Raw genomic sequence first — 21,216 nt, 5'->3', positions numbered from 1 at the left:
AAAAAAAACAATATAAATCTCTTGACAACATTCTTTGTCAATGGTTGTGACATAAAATACTTTCTTGGTCAACAAAGACCACATCCCAATCCTGGAGACGCTACAGCTAGAATAGAACTTCAGCTGACATTTTTTGATATTCCTGCCTAAACAGTAACGTCACCAATAAAGCTCTGAGTTGGGTGAAGAGGAGAAAAATAAAAAGCTACCTTTTTAAAGGCTTACTGTCCACTTTTGTACAGACACCCTGTGCTTGAGCCAAGCTATTACTTATCCACTTTTCCTGGCTATGATTTATGCCATCTTTATTCTTCACCCCTACAATATTTATTCTTATGAAAATCATCAATTTCTTGTCAAAATCGTATCTATCTTCAAGTCTTTTCTTAAATGCCATCTCCTTTTAAAGTCTTTTCTGTTTGGGATCCAATCTCTCTTCATCTGAGGCTCTAAAGCACTAGATGTTTTCCATATACCCTCTAATCTCTCTGACTTGAATTAGAGTCACTTACGTTCAGTTTTATCCATTCTTTTGGACCTTGAAATCTATGTGCAGAAACTGTCTTCTTTTCTCTCTATCTTCCTAATTGTCTAGCAGAGTTCCTGGCTCCTGGCAGGTGCGCAAAATATTTTTTTTTTCTATTAGGTTGAAGGAACTTCTAGTTAAATCTACCCCCATTTTCATATTAAATGATGGTTCGTTTAACAGGTTGAGTAATATAAGTAAATATATGCTACTGACCATTAAAGATAGCATTGTATGGTTACTAGGAGCTCAGGCGTTGGAGTCAGATAAAATAAAATAAAACCCTTGCCTCTGCCACTTAAATTACTTGAATAAATTATCCAGTCTCTGCTTTCCTTAATTTTCTCATCTGTGAAATTGGGATAACATTTCTACCTCTCTCCAAAGGTGGTTGTTAGATAATCCTGATAAGATTGAAAATGGTATCTTAAATAAGATAATTCATCTAAGCAGATCAGCATCATGCCACATTGCTATTATTTTTATCTGATACTAGGGGTATCTTGGTGTGTATATAGAAACTACTGTCCTCAAGCATCTTGCAGTCTAGTTGAGAGCACAGTGAAGAAAACAGATGATTAGAATGCGTTGTGATAAAGGTTTCGCTTAAGAGGTTTTCTGACAACAGCATCTTTCTTTTAGTTACCAGCTGCATGTACGCTTGCCAATGTAAGCTGATCATTGGGATCAGGAAAATGTCTGCTTTTCTGCCCAACAGCTTAACAGCAATCTAAACTTTCAAACTAAGGAGATATGTGTAGGTTCTGAATTTTTATTAGCACTAAATGTAACATATAATCCCAGAGGAAGTCATTTCTCCCAGCATTTTAATGTACTTTATGGGCATGAAGAGTCATAAAAGTATTTCAGTCAGAAGTTTAGGAGTCAAATTTCTGGGTTTCCCTGGTGGCGCAGTGGTTGAGAGTCTGCCTGCCGATGCAGGGGGCGCGGGTTCGTGCCCCTGTCCGGGAAGATCCCACATGCCGCGGAGCGGCTAGGTCCGTGAGCCATGGCCACTGAGCCTGTGCATCTGGAGCCTGTGATCTGCAATGGGAGAGGTCACAACAGTGAGAAGCCTGCAAAAAAAAGAGTCAAACTTCTGTTAAAATTTTTCCTTACATAAAGCAATCTGAAGGAAAGTGATAGTTATAGAATCATGGGAATTTTAAAGCTTAAAGATCATTTTATCTATATCTCATATTACAGATAAATGAAACTATGACCCTTAGAAGGAAAGTGACTTGTCCAAAGTCATTAAGATTTTAAGTGGGAGAGCTAAGGCTCTGAGGACACCAGCTTTAGCTTTTTTAAATGCCTTGATGTAACATCTACACCTTTAGATCATTAAACTTAAGAATTCAAGTAACCTCACCTAAATTCTTACAGAAAAAGAAATTGCTTCAGACACCTTTGGTAGATAGCCAACTCTCCTATTATTTGTCACATACAATATAGGAGAACTCACTACTTTTCTAGAGCAGTTTCGCTATTAGACAACTTTATATGGTATAAAGTTATCTTTTACTTATTCACCTCTTTCCAATCTTCACATACTAAGAAGCAGTAAAAATAAAATATTGTGCTTCTGTTCAAAATGATACTGTGAACCAAGCAAGAAAGGGAAACTTTCAGATGTCAAAGTTGAAGATTGAATATATAGCTCTAAAGTGAGTGGGAGTAGTAACCTCGTTTCACATAGCAGACAATATCAAAGCTGTCAGGGTAATGAGCATTTTAAAGTCCATGTAAGACCAGGATCATGCCGACTAGGGAGTTTCAAGCTGGGCTCCCTTCATAAATCAGTAATCTGCAAAATATGCCTATTATTATTATTGTCATCATCACCATGATCATCATCATCATCATCTACCAGTACTAGAAAAACTTAGACAAACAGGCTAAGGATATAGTTACTTGCCCTGTCTTTTTAAATAAAAGTAATTATTTGAGGGCCATTTGGAACCTCAAGCTTGTACTGAATGAAGATATAGAGCAGGAATTCCACTAGCCATTCAATGCTGAGAACAGCAGAGAAGTGAAAATTGAAAACTTAAAAAATGTTGTGGAACAAGTGAGCCCAGTAAGGATAAGTAAATACAATTGCAAAACTACCCTTCAGGGTAAAAGAGAATGCCCGCTATAAATTATGTTATAGGCACGCATTTCACTACATAGGAGACCATACACAGTAATAAGAAGCAGTCAGTGAATTTAACAGATAGGTAAATTGACACCCAATGGACCAGAGAATATGGACTGATCTGACAGGAACTTTAATTAAATATGCTTAAATGTTGAAATATTAAAAAAGAAGGAAGAGAATTCATGAACCAAAAACAAGATTTCAAAGACAGAATAGACTTAAATAAATCTGTGGACAAACCCAATAGAAATCCTAGGAGTGATAAATGTAATTGTCAAAATAAAAACTAAATGGAGTAAAACAAAAACAAATCCTTACCAGTAACGTTGGTAACAAAGTAACTGAAAGTTAACAAACAAAAAAAAAGTAATAAAAATACCTTCCAGTAATTTCTGGATTGTAAGAACTCGAGTCTTTGGGTCAATGGTATAGTAATTTATAATTCAAACCTCCTTGGTTCCAAACATTTAGCAATAAAATTCTTTATACCAGATAGATAGATAGATACAGATGAGAAAATAGAATAGAGAGAGAGACAGAGGGACAGAGAGACAGAGAGAAGAAAACAAATAAGACATAACCAGAGTAATAAAAATGACATAACTGTCTCAGTGGATCAGAGACAGAGATATGCAAAGTGGTTACCAGTAGAAGAACCATGATAAATGTTGTGGTCTCGACTTAAAAGCAAATAGTAAGGGAAGGCTTGACCCCTGCATGTGGTAGTCAGGATTGTAATAGGTTCCCCAATATTTTCCTACTCCAGGATACATGCCCACCCAGACCATGAAAATTATGGATTTTACTCCCGTGATTAGATTAGCTCAGAGAGCACAGTGAATCTTATCTCAGTGGGCCTGACCTAATCACATGAGCCCCATTAAGTTTTCTCTAGCTAGTGGTTGAAGAGAAAGTTAGAGAATCTCACTGTGGCTGGTCTGGAAGAATGCAAAGACACATGCTGTGAACTGTCTGTGGATAGAGAGGGGCAGCTTTTAGGAGCTGCAAGCTGTCCTTAGCCAGCAACTAGCCCTAAAGCCCCAAACAAATGAATTCTGCCAACAACCTGTATAATCTTGAAACCATCATAGATGATTTGACTTCAGGAGTTAGCGTTAGAAGGGGCTTTAAAAACTTATAACAATCTGCTTGTTTAATAGTTAACAAAACCAGGACCTGGAGGTGTAAAGCCACCAATCACCAGCTGATGAATGGGAGAGCCAGGCTATGCATTCCGCATTATTTTGAACTTTTGTCATTATTGTAGCACAAAAGCTTTATTTCCACAATTGCAAAACAAAGAGATAGAGATATACAGTCTCTTAGAGCCCCTCTAACTTATCATTTGAGGAGTTTTAAAGGGTACAAACAAACTGTATTTGACTTTCCTCCAACCCACCAAAGCAGTCTCCTTTTACTATCTAGAAAAGCAGCCCTTAGACTAGTTAAAGGACAAGAAGTGATGTCCAGAAGTAAACAAATAAGATTTGCACTCTGTAAACAATTCCAGATAGATCTCTGGGAAACAGCTTGAAAGGGTGGTCTTACAGAATCATGCTGCTGCCGCAGGAACAAGCACTTGATAATGGGACAGGCTTTATTTGCCTGCACTCTTCACATTTGCTTTCGGTCAGATGGGAGACAAAGCTTCTGCCAGCCAAGCAGAACAAAATTCTGCCTCTGTTTTTGTCCTAGGTAGGAGGTTAACTTTGGGGGTGACAGATGAAATGCTTTGGTTTGTCACTTATAACACTGTACCCAGATGGCTCTCAGCCATCTATATGATCTTTCTTATACTATTTACTGCTTCTCTGCTCCGTCCCAGGAGACCAGATGTGAAATCCAGAACTAAGCAGGTTTTGCTAGCTGTGAATTGTGTTGAGCCAAAGGGGCCATGTGGCTGGACTTTGGAATGTGAAATAACATTATTACTTACACTATGAAATTCAATTGAACGTTAACCAAAGTCCTAAAATATGATCCAGGGAGAGATTTTTCTCCTTTTAATGATGGTAGCATCAATTCGGGTTATTACTTAAGAAAAATGACATTTTATATAACATTTTAATTTTCCTGGTATAAATATGGACACATAAAATTTTTCTTATTCGCTAATATAATTATTGAGTACTATGTTTTAATTCACTTCACTAGATATTTATAGACATCTTAGTATGTATAGATATTGCTTGAAAAACTGCTAAGGATAAAATGATAGATAGATTGCAGTTACTATTGTGAAGCAGCCCACAGTCTATGGGAAATATTATGACATGAATGGAAAAATTGCATAAGAAATGCAAGAAGTGCCTTGTTGGAAGATTAGAGGAAGGAGAGATGATTAGTCGTGTAAGCTCAGGCATGGTTTCAGGGTGGGTTGATACTTTATTTGCTTATCCTTAAGGGATGGGAAGAATTTTAACACATGAAATGGAAGAAAAAAGAGGGTCATTTCACATATATAAAAGTCATTTTTGACATGGGAAGGTACAAATTGCATAATGTACAGAGCAAGGAATGGCAAATAGTTCTATTTAGCTGAAGCCAAGTTCTTTTGACTTCAAATTTGAACAGAGGTTTCTGCTTTTTTGGTTTTTTTTTTTTTGTTGTTGTTGTTTTTAATATTTGCTGCATGTGAAGCCTTCATCTTTCAAATAGAATTACATCCCCCATTTCACAGAGAATGGAACCAAGGGGCAGATAATGATAATAGTAGCTAACACTTACTGGGGCATTGTGCGCCCACAGTTCTAAGATGCCTTCTGGTCTTCCTTCATTTAATCTGTAAAACAACCCTATGAGGATAGTACTATATTAACCCCACTTTACTACTAGGGAACTGAGATACAGGGAGGTTAAAAAACTTATTCAAAGTTACACAACTACTAAACATAAAGTGAGCACTGATTTTCACAGTCCATGTTCAGTGTTTTCTATTTACCACTTATGAGATGAAAAGTGAAACAAAAAGTTAGAAATTTGGAATTAATTTGACAATGGAACATTAAATTTTTTGAGGCCACAGATGCTCAAAACTAATGTTCAGGCATGATTAGAAGAGAGAAGCTGCAATGGAAGTGATCTGGAAAGCCATTGCTGAAGTCCAGATTTGTGTCAGTGAGATCTGTATTAAAGTTGTTCTAGAAGAACCATTGGTATGGTCAGGCTATGGGTGGCTGACTCCTGAAACATCTTGAGCTACTCTCAATAAATTTGCTTTTTCTTTATAATGAGTTTCCTCAAGCCCAAATTGGGCATAAATCCAGGAAACTTCATGTGATTGATTTAGTTATGACACTTTCCAGGTATTCTAATTTGCTCCTGCTGTTGGTTTTAAAGAAGTTTATTAGTCAAGACTCTGCTTCTGTGATGATCAACTGAGCTCATAATGAACATACTTTCCCATAGATAACAATTATAAGCTCTGAAAAATGCAAAAAAGTAACTACCTAAAGGATCTGGAGAATGAACATGAGGAGAATCAAAACAAGGAAGAAAGGGCATGCACATGGTGCACTTCCTGCTGTTTTAGCCTGAGGGCAGGTGACCTTTAATGTCATGAATAAGGAATAAAACACCAATAATTTGCAGGCTTTTTGACATGAAGAATCAGATGACAGAGTTTAGGGCAATTGCTGCTTCTGAATAGTAAGTGTAGAACCCCAGGCCATATAGAACCAGAGAGGAAGACCCCAAATCTGTATATAAACTTTGCTCAGATCTCTGGTTGACCCCTGAACCATGCATGTGTGGGCAGACTCTAAGCAACCCCACTGAGGCAGGACATAACAAAACAAAAACAACAACCAGAAAAACTGGGCTGAGATTTGACCTATTGCCTAGGAGACAAAGGTTGCAGCTTATGTTTAACCAAATAACTGCCTACTAAACAAAAATGTCATCATTCTTGGGAAGAATAAATGTGGCCCATTCTAAAAACAAAAACAAAAACAAAAACAAAAAATGACAATGGAGGCCAAATCTGAGATGACCCAAATGTTAGAATAAGCAGGTAATTACTTCAGGCAATTAATAAACTATGCTTAATGAGAAACACTTATAATAAATAAAAAGATATCTCAGAGGAGAAATAAAATCTATTTAAAAAAACAGTGGAAATTCTAGAACTAAATAAAATCCATATGTACTTCTTTTTATGGTGAATATAGACCCCCAAATATGGTGGGACCCAGAGCAGAGTAGACCAGAGACTCATGTTTTGAGAAAGGCCCAGAAGACCTAGTGACTATAAAAACCTTTCTGGGCTTCCCTGGTGGTGCAGTGGTTGAGAGTCCGCCTGCCGATGCAAGGGACACGGGTTCGTGCCCCGGTCTGGGAAAATCCCACATGCTGCGGAGCGGCTGGGCCCGTGAGCCATGGCCATTGAGCCTGCACGTCCGGAGCCTGTGCTCCTCAACGGGAGAGGCCACAACAGTGAGAGGCCCGTGTACCGCAAAAAAAAAGAAACTTTCTGACCCACTCCAGTATGCCTGCCAGGTAACAAGGACAAAGTTTCAGCCAACTTTCAGTGGTTGAAGAGAGTCCTCTTAAAAATATTTCCCCACAAAATATGCTATTGGAAATTTTACCATTAAGAAAGTAACTCTTTAAAAAGCTATTACCCTTTGTACTATATTTTGAGAGCAAAACATGTCACCAGATTCAAATAAGACTAAGGGAGAACAATGAGATGCACCACCAATGAGATAAAGGCTACAGAATGAAAAGAATAATGATTCCCCTCTCTATCTCTGCCTGTCACGTCCCTTGTCCCTCACTGAAAATAAAATCCAAGCATGTGATCTTTAGGATATGTTCATTTGTTTGTTTATCTCATTTAATTATATACATCACTCATACTTCAAGGAATAATTTGAGAATACTTAAAATAGCACATACCAATAAGAAATAGGTGTAGATATTAATAGAGGTTTCAGAAGTCATGCAGAATAATAAAGTAAATAATAAATACTCTCCAAACCTGGGTTATGAGGGTTTTAAAATTAAATATTATATTTATTTTGACTAAAATTTAAAAACAATCTTCATGTATAATAAATTATATTAATAAATGGTGATTTCCTAGTCATTAAAACATTAATTATGAAGCCTGTGGAGCAACTTGGGAAATGCTTCTGCTATGATTGACAAAAGCACATTACAAAATAGTATTTATACTCTAAATATAACTAAGTTAAAATTATCTTTGTTAGGACAAGATATAGGACACCAAGAAAAAAAGGAAAACATAGGAATTTCTAAATTGAGGGAATAAAATTGTGATAGGTTTTTCTTAATTTATGTAATTATTAGTTTATATAATAAATAAACTTTAGATTTGCCCTTCTGGCAACTAAGACTATAAGGAAGAAAGGATTAAATTTTACTTTGATTATTCAATAAGTGATAATCTCTGTATAAAAGAAAACTATTAAAAAGTAAGAATTTTAGAATTGCTCCAGATTTGGAGATTCTCTGAGATTCATGGTGTGGGTCTGAAGCTACCCTGATGTACTCTGACGAAGCACACAGATTGGGGAGCTCCATCTGCCTCTGTCCCTCTAACCCACAGAAGACTAGAGTATGGCCTGAAGATGGGCGAAGAACACATGAAATGTCTTGTTATTTGATGATGTTAATGAGACCTGGAAGTTTTGTTTCGTTTTTTCAAGTCAGTCTTAAAAAATGGTTCTCACCTCACAAGCCACTTTAGCACAAAGGTAATTTAAATTACATTTCAATCAATAATGCAAATACAGTGTTCCCTCCAGCCTAAGAGTAGGAAAATAACACACTATAAATTATTTCCCTAGTTTCAGATAGAATCTGCAAATTTTTACAGTTCTTGGAGAAAATGAGAGGATGGTAATTCCCACATTAAGTTCTTATCTTAGTAAATGTGTGTAAGTCTGGAAGGCAGTGCCAAACTCGTAATTCATTTGGTAACAAGAGAGAGGCCAACGGGATTGAGCAAAACCCCCTAAGACACAGAGACTATGATACCTTTATGCTAGTTTGGTTCATATCCTTATATACTAACTTTTTAGAAAGACTTTTCTATGATTTCATCTCAGAGAGGTCTCTCTCTTCTCTCAATCCAAAAGTTTTTAATTTACCATTTCGTTAGGGCACATGTCATGTTTTAACTTCCATTACTGTTATATGAGGCAATACAGAGAACATCATCAAATTTGATGATAGATTTAGCATGAAACCCCAATTCTCTGATCAGTTTTCATGTGACAGTAGGTAAGCTTTCTTAAATTCTCAAATCTGAATATTTCTCATCAAGAGATATTATATTGGACTCATGAGTTTTCCTGAGGATTACATGAGACAATATATGTAATGCGTTTAGCACAGACCTGAAAATGAGTAAATGCTCAGTAAACTGTAGCTAACATGTACTTTCCTCATCTCTTTTACTAAATTTCAGCTTCTTGAGAGTTAACCCTTTAAGGTTAATCTTTTTCTGTGTTATAAAATCAGAGAAATAAGGAGAATACTAACATGGTTTCTGTAGGAGAATGTTCCTGAACTAAAAGAACTATGAGCACATATTATATAGAGCCCTTGTTAAGTACCTTCTACGACTCCTAATCTCTCTGTCTTCAGTGAGTATTGATCATGGAGGAGTTCTTGACCTTCTCTGTTGGTTCATTGACTTGTTTGCTTCCTGCATTTTGCTCTGGTACATCTGATAGATGAGGCTGTGGAACTTGGAGGAGGTAACTCTAACTTTGTCTCCCACACAAGATAACAAACAGAAAGGCAAGGAAGTATGACTGAAGTTATTAAAAGGAAAACTTTATATCTTTTCAATTTATATTAAAAAAGGCACACCATTAAACATGACTCATACTTTAGCTATTATTTTATCTGTAATATACTTCACAACTGATCAAAAATCAGGAACATGTGCCATGACTCAGTAGTTGAAAGCAGCTTTAATGGTTACTGTTTTTCAGAGGTCAACTTTTTTCTTTTATGCAAGTGATGATTTTCAGTTCTTCACTTTTCTCTATTATTCTTTTAGTGCTTTCTAATAATTACTTTGGTTATACAATAACATCCTTTTTCCTTCTAATTCTTATAATCATATTAGAGGATTTTTCCTGTATAGCTAACACACTTGGGTTAATTCTGAACTTTAAAAAAATACATATTTAAAAATGTTTGTGTTTTCCACATGTCATTGCAATTGCTTAAATCAGTCCACTCTACTTAATGTTTATTCTGTCTATCAGAAGGACCTATTTAGTTTATCATTTTTTCTCACATAATCTCTTAAACAGTACCCTTTATTTTATAGTAATCACAAGTCAATCTATGGAAGATTGTCCTAGAAGGTAAATCAGACAGTGAGATAATTCACCAGAGACTCATATCCAGTCATATATTTTGTTCCTTATACATAACTCAGATGAAGTCTTTCTATTTAGTGCAGAAGAATGTTTCAAAACTCTAGAAAAATTCAGAATTTCACAAGTTGGAAAGGTTTCATAATTTTGTTAACTTCTCTAGCCCTTAAGTTGCCTACTTACTCAGTCACAATGGACACTCTTGCTCATTCTTCTTTAGAGGCCAGATCTGGTAACCTTAATCCCAAGGTGTTGGAGACATAGACCAATAGAAGAATCGAGTCAGAAAATAATGTCTTACTTTTTTTGGCACGTTCCTCTTCAGGTGAGACTAAACAATGAGCATTCCCTGAGAAGGTGACTTTGAAATCCAACTCTGAAAAAATTGCTCTAACAGTGAGTGTATCTAGAGACTGCAGAAGCCACAGCATCAGAAAACCAAGCCCTCATCTGTTACCTAATAACCCCACCCAGGGAGAAACTCTGATAACCATGCAGAGGATTTGGATGATCTATGGTCTGTGTCTGTCTATATTGTTCCTGGGGAATAGGCTGTTTGATGAGAGAAAAATCCTCCCAGTTCAGATTATGAGTAAACCTGTAGGGGGTATAATTAGCTTCATAAATTTTCAGGGACTTTTAAGAGTTATTTGTTTTTAAAATACTTTAATCATTAGGTATTTCAGGATTCAGTCTTTACAGAAGCAAATAATAAATGTCAGTTTTAATCCCCCAATCAGTGATTTCTGAAAATTAATCTGGCAAACCATCTCACATCTGTCTTCCAACATGCCCATAAGGAGGAAACTGGAGCAAATAAGATGGAAACCCTGGTAAGGTAAATGAGTAATGATGATTACATCTTTCCAATTTATCTTCTCTCTCACAGAATAAGTGGCTGGAATTTGAGATTACCGTGGGGCTGCTTGTTAGTGGTGGCAAGTGGATGGTCATGGTTTGAGAAATGTGTTCTGTACTGGGTCGTTGAGCCAGACAAGGTCACTTGCAGTATTTTTTCTTAAAAAAATGACAAAGACTGATCATTTAATTTCTGAAGTCTAATGGCAATTGAGCACTTAATGACCAATTCTGCCTAGATTCTCCCTTTTTTTAAGATAAGAATATTGAGACAATTTCGAAGATGAATTTCAAAGAAGTTGAAAGCCAAAATGTTAAACATAATAAGAATTAGAATTTCTAGAAAATAGTTTTTTTTTTTTTTTTTTTTTTTTTTTTTTTTTTTTTTTTTGCTGTACGCGGGCCTCTCACAGCTGTGGCCTCTCCCCTGCATCGGCAGGCGGACTCTCAACCACTGCGCCACCAGGGAAGACCCCAAAATAGTTTATTATTAAAAATATGTATTAAGCATATTTGTTTGTGAAGTATTATGTTAAATGTTGAGGGATCAGAAATAAACAATGTATTTCTGACCTCAAGAAGCTTTTAATTTTGTAATAAAGGCAGTGTAGGTAAAAAATTCTTATGGAACAAGAGGGAAACAACTTATAAGACAGAAGCAGAAACAGCATTGATATGGCTATTTTAAATTCTTCAGTGTAGACAATATGATTACATATATAAAGAACATATATATTATGTATCTATACATATATAAGCAATATATGTATGTATGTATATACATATGTATTATATATGTAAACAATAACTATAATTGTTGTTAAGCAAATCCCAGGGGCAGTTGGAATTCTACTCAGGGACACACACTTTGGACCTCAAAAACTTCTACTCAGTAAATGTACAGAGGCAGCTACAACATATGTATTTCTGCAGCTGTAATCAAACTTTTGCTAGTTTTCATCCTGAGTGCCAGAAATGAGTATTTAATGGTGAACTTAGTGTCCTGTTAATACAATGAATGGCTAAATCCTAGAAATGGTTCTTTTCTGGTGATATTAAAGCTTTCCAAGAGGTAGATTGTCAAAAATACCTGAGACACTTCATATTCTTGCATGAACAGTGTCTAAGAGTCCACAAGGCCTCTGCCCTTCATCAGTGAAATCCCCTAAAATCTATATCTAGCCATAAATTTGACTTCTGCTTGCCCAGCAAAAACTATAAGAGTGACAATTATGAAGAAAACAGAATCTTGCCTCTGGAATCTTGACTATCTCTAGTGAATTTTTCCTGTAAGGTGGTATTTTGATATCTGAAAGAACAAGAAGGCTGGACTTTCTTAAGGTCCAGAAGATATTGCATAATTTATCTTGCACTAACTTGATAGTAGATGTTTAGTTAATTCATGTTTCCATCTATGCAAAATGTTTGTGAGGATGGCTCTCTTGATAAGTTAGTAGCAAGCTTTCTGGGGAGGGTTTACCAAACTCAAAATTCTTCTGAACTACTGCTACCTGCCAAGGACCCTGGACTTGGCAGGTAACAGTTCATAAAAAGCAAGTTTGATATCAAGAATAATTAAGCATGGGAGTGGAGAATAAATGTTGGTACCAGTGAATACTATAGTGCATAATTATGTTTCCATTTTAGTATTGAGCCTATATATGATTAATGACTTTTCTCACTTTTTGGGCTGTTTTTCAACAGTGAAGAGTTATTTCCTGGCAGATATAACTATTTCTTATAAGGCCATCCACACGATATTTTCCATTTGGCATATAATATTGCCAGTGTTTCACTGGAGAGAACGTGGAGTCCAGAAGGAGAAGCTACATGAATGTCACAATGAACAAATAATTTTGGCATTAGTTTATGTTTTTATATATTTGTTTTTATTTATAAGACTTCTAAACAGGTTTTTTGATTCAGAAGTTCATACTGACATTGGTCATAATTTAGTTATTTAAAATAATTTATTATTAAGTCTTCCATGGAAATACAAAAAGGCAAAGAAAGAAGGCAATGTGAATTCATTCTTAGTACATTATAGGACAAGTAGTAGCTCTGAAATCAGTGGAGGGAAAAAGTGGCTATCAGGAGTATATTCACAGTAGCTGGGAACAAAAGGCTTAAGAGGCAATGGAGGTAGCATCTTTAGATGGTGATAACTGTTCATTTCTTTTTCCTTCCCTTCCTGGAAAGAATTCTTATGGGACATTTACTATTAATCAATACCCTGTTAAATAGGTCATCTCTCTTCAGATTTGGAGTCAGATGTTCAGAAAGATTTCCTGAACTTTGAGAGTATCCAATAAAAAGTCTGAAATAAAATGGTGAAGTAGAGATTAGGATTCATGCCCATTAGTACATGGAGGGTTAAAAGGGATATTGAAATCCATTGTTGAAAAGTTTGGTCTAAACTCTTATTTTTCAATCTCCTCTGCATCTTTGAATGACAGAGGAAGATTTAAAAAATACTGATACCCGGGCTACATACAAGAATAATTATATACACATTCTGAAGGTATGGCCCAGCCATCAATATTTTTATAAGCACACAGGTAATATTAGTGTGTATCTAAGTTTAGGAGCCACCAAGTCTAAATGACAGCAAAAATGCCATTAAATCCTCTGGGAATTCTATTGGCAGAGATATTTATGAGTGACTAAAACAATTTAAACATAAAAGCTTATGGCTGGGGCTTCCCTGGTGGCGCAGTGGTTGAGAGTCCGCCTGCCTATGCAGGGGACACAGGTTCGTGCCCCGGTCCGGGAGGATCCCACATGCCACGGAGCGGCTGGACCCCTGAGCCATGGCCGCTGAGCCTGTGCGTCCGGAGCCTGTGCTCCTCAATGGGAGAGACCACAATAGTGAGAGGCCCGTGTACCGTGTAAAAAGAAAAAAAAAAAATGTTTAAAAGCTTATGGCTGGGGAAAGCTATGTGGTGGTGAAGTTTCTCAGTGTCACTATAACCAATGATACAGAGGTAGTGGGGCTTTATTTTAAAACAATTTGAAAAGACACCAAGTAATCCAGTATGAAACATTTCTCTACCAATGCTCTTATCATTTTAGTCCATGTGTTTCTGGAATCATCAATAAAAAGACTCAAGAAATATCTTTTTATCCTTTTGCAGAAGCAGAAACAAAGGTTGTAGTCATCAGGGTTGTCCAGAATCAGAGTCAACAGAGATAAATATAGATATCAGACATAAAATAAATATATCTGACATCTTTTTCTTAGCCTTTAGCTGTAGGGACTGAGCTATTATCCCCTCCAATCCATTTATCCCTCCAGTCTAAAGCCATCTAATAGGAAATGGAAAGATGCTTTATTATTAGCTTTGCCAAGGAACTGTCATTACTGGGAAATAATAACTAAATAACGTCTACATCACTATGCCTTTTCTTTTGAATTTTTCAACATTGATAAAATGTTGTGGAATATTCCATTTATGAAAGTACTTTAGAACAACTGATCAGAAATATTTTTGCAAATAGCCAGTCAACTTTGACATAGTTTCTAATGAATTCTAAGATACTAATTAGTACCATCTGTTACAACTGGTTCTGTGGCTTTCTTTGTTTTTGTTTCTCAAAATCATAGAAGCTGCTAAGATTTTTGGAGGTGATAAAAGTATTCTTCTACTTGCTTCCTCTTCCTGCTTTTATTTCGTATTTTCAAAGAAGTAGAGTAGAATACATTACATCTAAGACCATCACTAGTACAAGTTTCTCCTAAGATAGTTTGAACTCAATATGTACATCCTTATTTCTCAGACATAATGGACTATATGCTAAGGGCCCTTATTCAATCCACTTGTATGTAACTCAGGAGTTTCCTTAGCAATAACATACTGCTTTTATTATTTTCTTGTTTTCTTCCTATGATGATGTCTTGTCCAGAATTTTCACCCATTCATCATGAGAATCATGCTGTTGAATTCTGTTTCTTTTGGTCAGGACTCTCATGTTCTCATTGGAAAGGAAGAAATGTTGACCAAATATCTAGGTAAGCTTTGAGAACCTGAATAGTCCTACATTTATCTTGGATGACTTATCACTCACGATTATTAAAAATATCCCAAGGTGTGTCATGCAGTGCAAATAACTCCCATGAGAAGTTCCTTAAAAAGAGGTGCTTTGGGAATTCCCTGGCAGTCCAGTGGTTAGGACTCTGGGCTTTCACTGCCGAGGGCCTGGGTTCAATCCCTGGTCAGGAAACTAAGATCCTGCAAGCTGCATGGTGTGGCTAAAAATAAAAACATAAAAATAAATTTTTAAAAGAGGTGTTTTGCTGAATAAAGTTTCTAACTGCCCCATACAGTATCTTTCTTAGAGATTTATAATTCACATTCTGCAAAGACCACAGTTTGTAAAATGCTGATCTATTCAGGGCAGAGTTGATGAGCAGAGAATTGAGCACTTTTTAAGTTTAAAAGGAAAGGCAGATGACACTCTACTAAGAAGCCTGGCTTGAACTAGTTAAGCATTAAAAACTTGTATGAAGTAAGACAAAAATTACCAACTATACATATGACTCTGAGAAAGGGAGTGTGAATTTTATAGAAGTGAATTATGCATGGATCCTTTCCTAACATAACTTATCATCTAATAGAGAATATTACAAAGTCTGGAAAACTGACATGAGGATTATAAAATGGGCCACAATAGAGGTACAGGTAAGCTGCTATGACTATTTTGTGCTAAGAGAGATTATTACCACCTGGGAATGGGGCAGAATCAGAGAAATCTTCATGGAGCAATGGCATTAACTGAGCTTTAAAGGATATATTTGAACATGGAAGGAAAGCATATTAAGTAGATATGGATACACAGGTAGGAAGCTAGAAGGTGTGGCTTATGCTTGGTAGAGCACAGCAGTCTATATTTGGGTGGAGGGGAGGGTGGGAATAGATGGTGAAAGGTTGGAAAGAAAGTGATTAAATCAGTTTAGATTATGAAGGTTCCTGAATTTCAAGCTCAGGAGTTAGTTTAGTAGAAAACAATTTGATGATAATAAGATATAAGTAATCATTTTTGTACTATGGCAATTAAGCATACATGGCAAGCAATTTACCTCAGTGACCCTAGTCAGTAGTACATTTTCACATAGAACTTGAGAAGAGAGTCAAATAAGAAGAAATGGGAGACGTGGGGAAAGCCAACACTGCCCTCGGGTGTTTAGAAAAGCAATCCAGAACAGAGCAGCTCATACTTTAATGTGCAAGGTAATTACATGTGGTCTTGTTAAGATACAGATTTTGATTTGGTGTGTCGGTGAAGCCTGAAATTCTTCAGTTCTGTCAAGCTTTCTGGTGCTAGGGTTTGTTTTGTTTTGTTTTGTTTTGTTTTGTTTTTTTTGTTTTTTTTTTTTTTTTTTTTTTTTGCGTTATGCGGGCCTCTCACTGTTGTGGCCTCTCCCGTTGTGGAGCACAGGCTCCGGATGCGCAGGCTCAGCAGCCATGGCTCACGGACCCAGCCGCTCCGCGGCATGTGGGATCTTCCCGGACCGGGGCATGAACCCGTGTCCCCTGCATCGGCAGGCGAACTCTCAACCACTGCGCCACCAGGGAAGCCCCTTGTTTTGTTTTTGATTTTTATTTTTTGCTATAGACCACATATTGAATGATAAGGATTTTAGAGCAATTAGCCTGAAACTTGATAAGACAGCAATATCATCTGTGGAGCTTGAAAAGCTACCAATGCCTGGACCTTACTTACAGAGCATCTGATTTCATTGGATCTTGGATGGAGTCTTGGCAACAGTATTTTTAAAAGTCCCCCAGGAAATTCTAATGTGTGACCAATATTGAGGAGAACTGCTCTAGGTTATGTCTTAAGTTAGTGTTTCTCAACCCTGGCTGATATTAGAATCACTCAGGGAGGTTTTAAAACTCCCAGTGCCTAGGCAGCATTCCAGACCAATTAAACGTGACTCTCTGGGGGGAGGGCCTGGGCATCAGTATTTTTCAAATCTCCTAAGGTTATTCTAATATTCAGCAAAGTTAGAATCACTGACCTGGAAGGATTTAGGAATTTCTCTCTCTTCTATCCCTGGCCAGATACTTAGGCCTCTACAGCTGTTTATAGAACAAGGTGAACATGATATTCCATTGTCAAATCTATCAAAATTGAACAGTCTGTGTGTAGTTCATTAATGAAGAGAAGACCAGTTGTCTAGGGGTTTTGGTTTGGGGGTGAAGAAACAAAACAGAAATTTTTCTAACATAAAAACTGTTGAGGAATAAATATACCAACAGAGGGTTGAGTCCATTATTTTGTTAAGTCAGTGGGCTTAGTTCAGTGGTCTCTTACAAGTCTGCATTGTAAACACATGGCCACAGATGTGACTGAGATGATACATGTAAAATTACTGTAGAATAGAGAAAAGAAAGTGGTGTTTGAATTAGCAGGACAGGACTGAGCAGGGAGGGACCAGTGAAGTCACGTATGCCTTGGGACGCAGAGAGTTTGGCCCTGGCTCTATTACTGACTCATTTATGGGCCTCTCAGTTTCATGGTTTGTCAACTGGAAAAAAAACTGACATCTATTTATATGGTTGTTATAAGGACATAATACACATGACTATTTTGCAGTAAACTGAAATGTACAATGTAAATGTCAATCATTAAAGGTAAATTATATCCAGAACCTCAGGAGTGATGATAAATGGCATTCATGTTGTCCAATTCTTTATTTTCTGTAATCATTGCTCACAAGCATACAGGTGCTGGATACTGGCACTCAGATTTCTAAATGTTTGTTTAGGGTTTAATCATTTGGGAGAAAATCAGAGACGAGAAAAGTTGAAAAAAAATTCCTGTCCTGATCCAAACTTACTTTATTTTTTATACAACCCAAGATGGTATTATTTTTAGGGTTATGGGATGTTACTGCATCATTAATAATAAAAAGTTGAAATCATTATTCAGACATGGATTAACAAGAGCAAATTTGTATTATGTGTGCTGAACAGATAAGGAAAAACATAACCCATTCCCCAACTGTCTTTGCTGTATTCAGAGCCTGAGAATCTCCTGAAATTATGTGCAAAATTATTTATATTTTAGCATTATAATTCTTTTACCTGGGAACAAGATCTATACAGTTAATTACATTCTCCAAATATCTGTAACCTTAAGAAAATATTACAAACCACACCATACTTATTTTCATGTAGAATATGTCTATTTGTATGATTTCAAGGTGATAGTTCCCAAATGCATTCATCATATTCAAATTCTCTTCTATATTCTATTTTTATATCTGCCACATTAAGATTCAAACTCCATACCCCTAACCCTTTCATCACTACTATCCCAACACCTATCACAATTTGGTTCCTCTTTATTTTATTTCCCTTGGAATAAACTTTTGATGGTCTTCTCTACCCTTTGCAGCAGTTCTACAATTAAATGCCAGAAGTGTTTCTCTGAAAAATACTATATTTTGTCAATTTTTTCTAGTCTCATTTTGGACCACCTTTACTTTGTACTGAAATTTCTGTAAGAGCCTCCTAACTGGTCTCCTAGCCTCTGGCTTTTTTGCAGAGTTAGTCTATCCTTTATGACATTGCTATATTTTATCTTTAATGGATTGTTCCCATACTCCCAACTCCATATCATTTATTGGCTGATGCTCCTTACCCATTATGGGCAGGACTTGACCCCTCCCACTACCAGACCGTTTTAGAAAAGTAAAATATATTCAATAAATAATTATGATTGATAAGCAATCTTAACCATACATTAGGTAGAATTTTAAACCTAAATTCTTAAGTATTTTTGAAAGGTGCAGGACAAGGTAGCCATGTACATTTTAGTTCTTTAGAGTAACAGCATACTATTTTTGACAAGCTGTCAATTCTCCCACATAAGGAACTAGATACATAAATCAATAAGAGATTTGTTATTTTCAAACTATGTCCTCCTGCAGAACATTGTTTAAGATAAGTTTCAGTTTAAATCAGAAATCACACCACTCCTGCTGATTATGTCATAAGTTACTACCTGACTCTGCAGTCTTGGATATTGTTGAGTTATTTCTACAAAGACCAGGGTATGGGCTTGATGCTTTGTAAGGGTCTTTTCCATCTGAACATTTCTTTAAATAGTTCTACAGAGATACACTTTCACACGTGCATTGAAGGTTTTGAACATATTTTTCTCCCTGAAATTTATATGTAAAATATACCCAAGGTTAAATGAAACAAATTAATTATATACACTGTTTTTCCACTTTCTAATTCAGAAAAGTGACTAAGCTTAATTTTGAGCTTAACAACATCTTACCTAAGAGAAATGATATAGAAACATTTTTAAGCAGTGGTTATTTCAGAATGCCTGAGAGAAAGAAAACAATGAGACAAAGTGGAATAATAATAATAGATATTTATTCATTACTGACTATGTTCCTGGCTCCGGTGCATACTTGCTATCAACTCTTTGTTCTCCAACTCCAAAGTGAAATACCTGGTGAGCTCATATAAACAGAATATTGGAACTTTATGAGACTTTAGGATTACCTAGTCCAACCCTTTAATATTATAGAGAAGGACACTAAAGTGAGGAAATGGCAGTTAAATTGTCTAAGGTCACAGAACAGTTTAAATGTAGTTTAACTGGGATTAAATATACAGTTTTCATGACCTTTCTGCAACTGGTAATTCCATCTTAATCCTTGCTAATGTGAAAAGATGAAATTTGCAAATACAGACTTACTTCATATTGAGGTCTGATCTCATATCAATAAAGACTATTTATACATCCTTGGATAAAGTTCTAAGTTTTATTATGGTGTCACACTCAATGAGCTGTGAGGGATAGAAAGTCAAATGCCCATGATGCCCAAGGCTAGCAAAGCTTCTTCTCTGTTGCTATGACTGTTCTGGAGTTGGCTGACCATGTTGATGTCCTTGAATAATGAGTATTTTATAAACCTCATGAAGAGTTTCCTCCTTTGGAAAGAGGTTACTCAACTAAGATAATTGTGTAATATTGTGTCACTGGAGGCTGTATTTTATGTTTAAGAATCTTATATAAAGGATGGCTGATTTGTAGGATATTTCTGATTCACATTAGACAAAGGTATTCTAAGCCCCATCAGTGAATTCTCCTGCTAGTTTATTCATTTCAGTAAGCAAATAGATTTTGTTGGCAAACACAGCCAGCTAACTTTCACACTGATAATTTGGTAAGGTTAAGTTATAGTGCATTGCCCTACTTGCTGTGGTTTGTAGCTATGACTGATAAGTTATGCCAGCACCAGTCATACTTTCTTCTTTGTTTTAAGAGTAAATTGTCTGAAAAAAATGCAAGAATGAATTTACCAAATGTTGAGGGTTATTTAAAACATTATTGCATTTGACAAAACACTCTTACCTCTAATGTAATTTGATCATTACAGTAATCCTGCTAGACAATAATAGGTATTATTTTTCTATTCATCAAGGAGTACATTCAGGATTAAACAAATGAAGTAACTTGCCTAAGGTTTCATAGCTGTGAAGCATTCACTTTGACTCTATCTCAGGCATCCTAACTTCAAATTCAATGCTTCAAACACACACACACACACACACACACACACACACGACTTCCATTATTATATAGTATTATTATTATTATATTAGTACTATATATTATTAATGCTATATTCACATATAAAGGGTAGAATTTCATTTATATATATATATATATATAACCAGCATGCAAAATCTGCCCATATATAAAAATAGCTGCTTTTCAAAACAAGCATTCTGAATTGAATAAATCTAGTGCACCCATGTGTAACAGAAACTATTTTAGCTGCCAGTCAGTCCAAATATTGGAACATTTTCTAAGTGCTTTCTTAAGTTATCTTTATGTTTATCTTACACAGCTTAGGTCAGCAGTCAGTTTGCATTTACATAGAGCATTGCAATTAGGTTGTTTTCACATGGCTCTAATTCAGAAGTCATAAACATCGTCATATGTGACCATCAAATACATTTTATTTTGGTTACCTAACACATTAAACTGATTTGAATTAAATGTCAATAGTTAAAAAAATTGGAATTCTTGAACATGCGTATGCAGATATTCCTTCAAGATCCTGATTCAAGTCTTTTGGACATATATGCAGGAGTGGGAGTACTAGATCATAAGGTAGTTCTACTTTTAATTTTTTGAGGAAACTCCATAGTGTTTTTCCATAGTGGCTGCTCCATTTTACATGCCCTCAACAATAACAAAGTTTCCAATTTGTCCACATCCTTGCCAACACTTGCTATTTCATATTCATTGTAGCGTTTTTCACAACAGCTAAGGTATATGGAAACAAAGGTCTA

This window comes from Mesoplodon mirus, assembly GCF_964341445.2.
Source record: "Mesoplodon mirus genome assembly, chromosome: 6".
NCBI classification, from domain to species: Eukaryota; Metazoa; Chordata; class Mammalia; order Artiodactyla; family Ziphiidae; genus Mesoplodon; species Mesoplodon mirus.
This window is presented reverse-complemented; position numbering follows the sequence as displayed.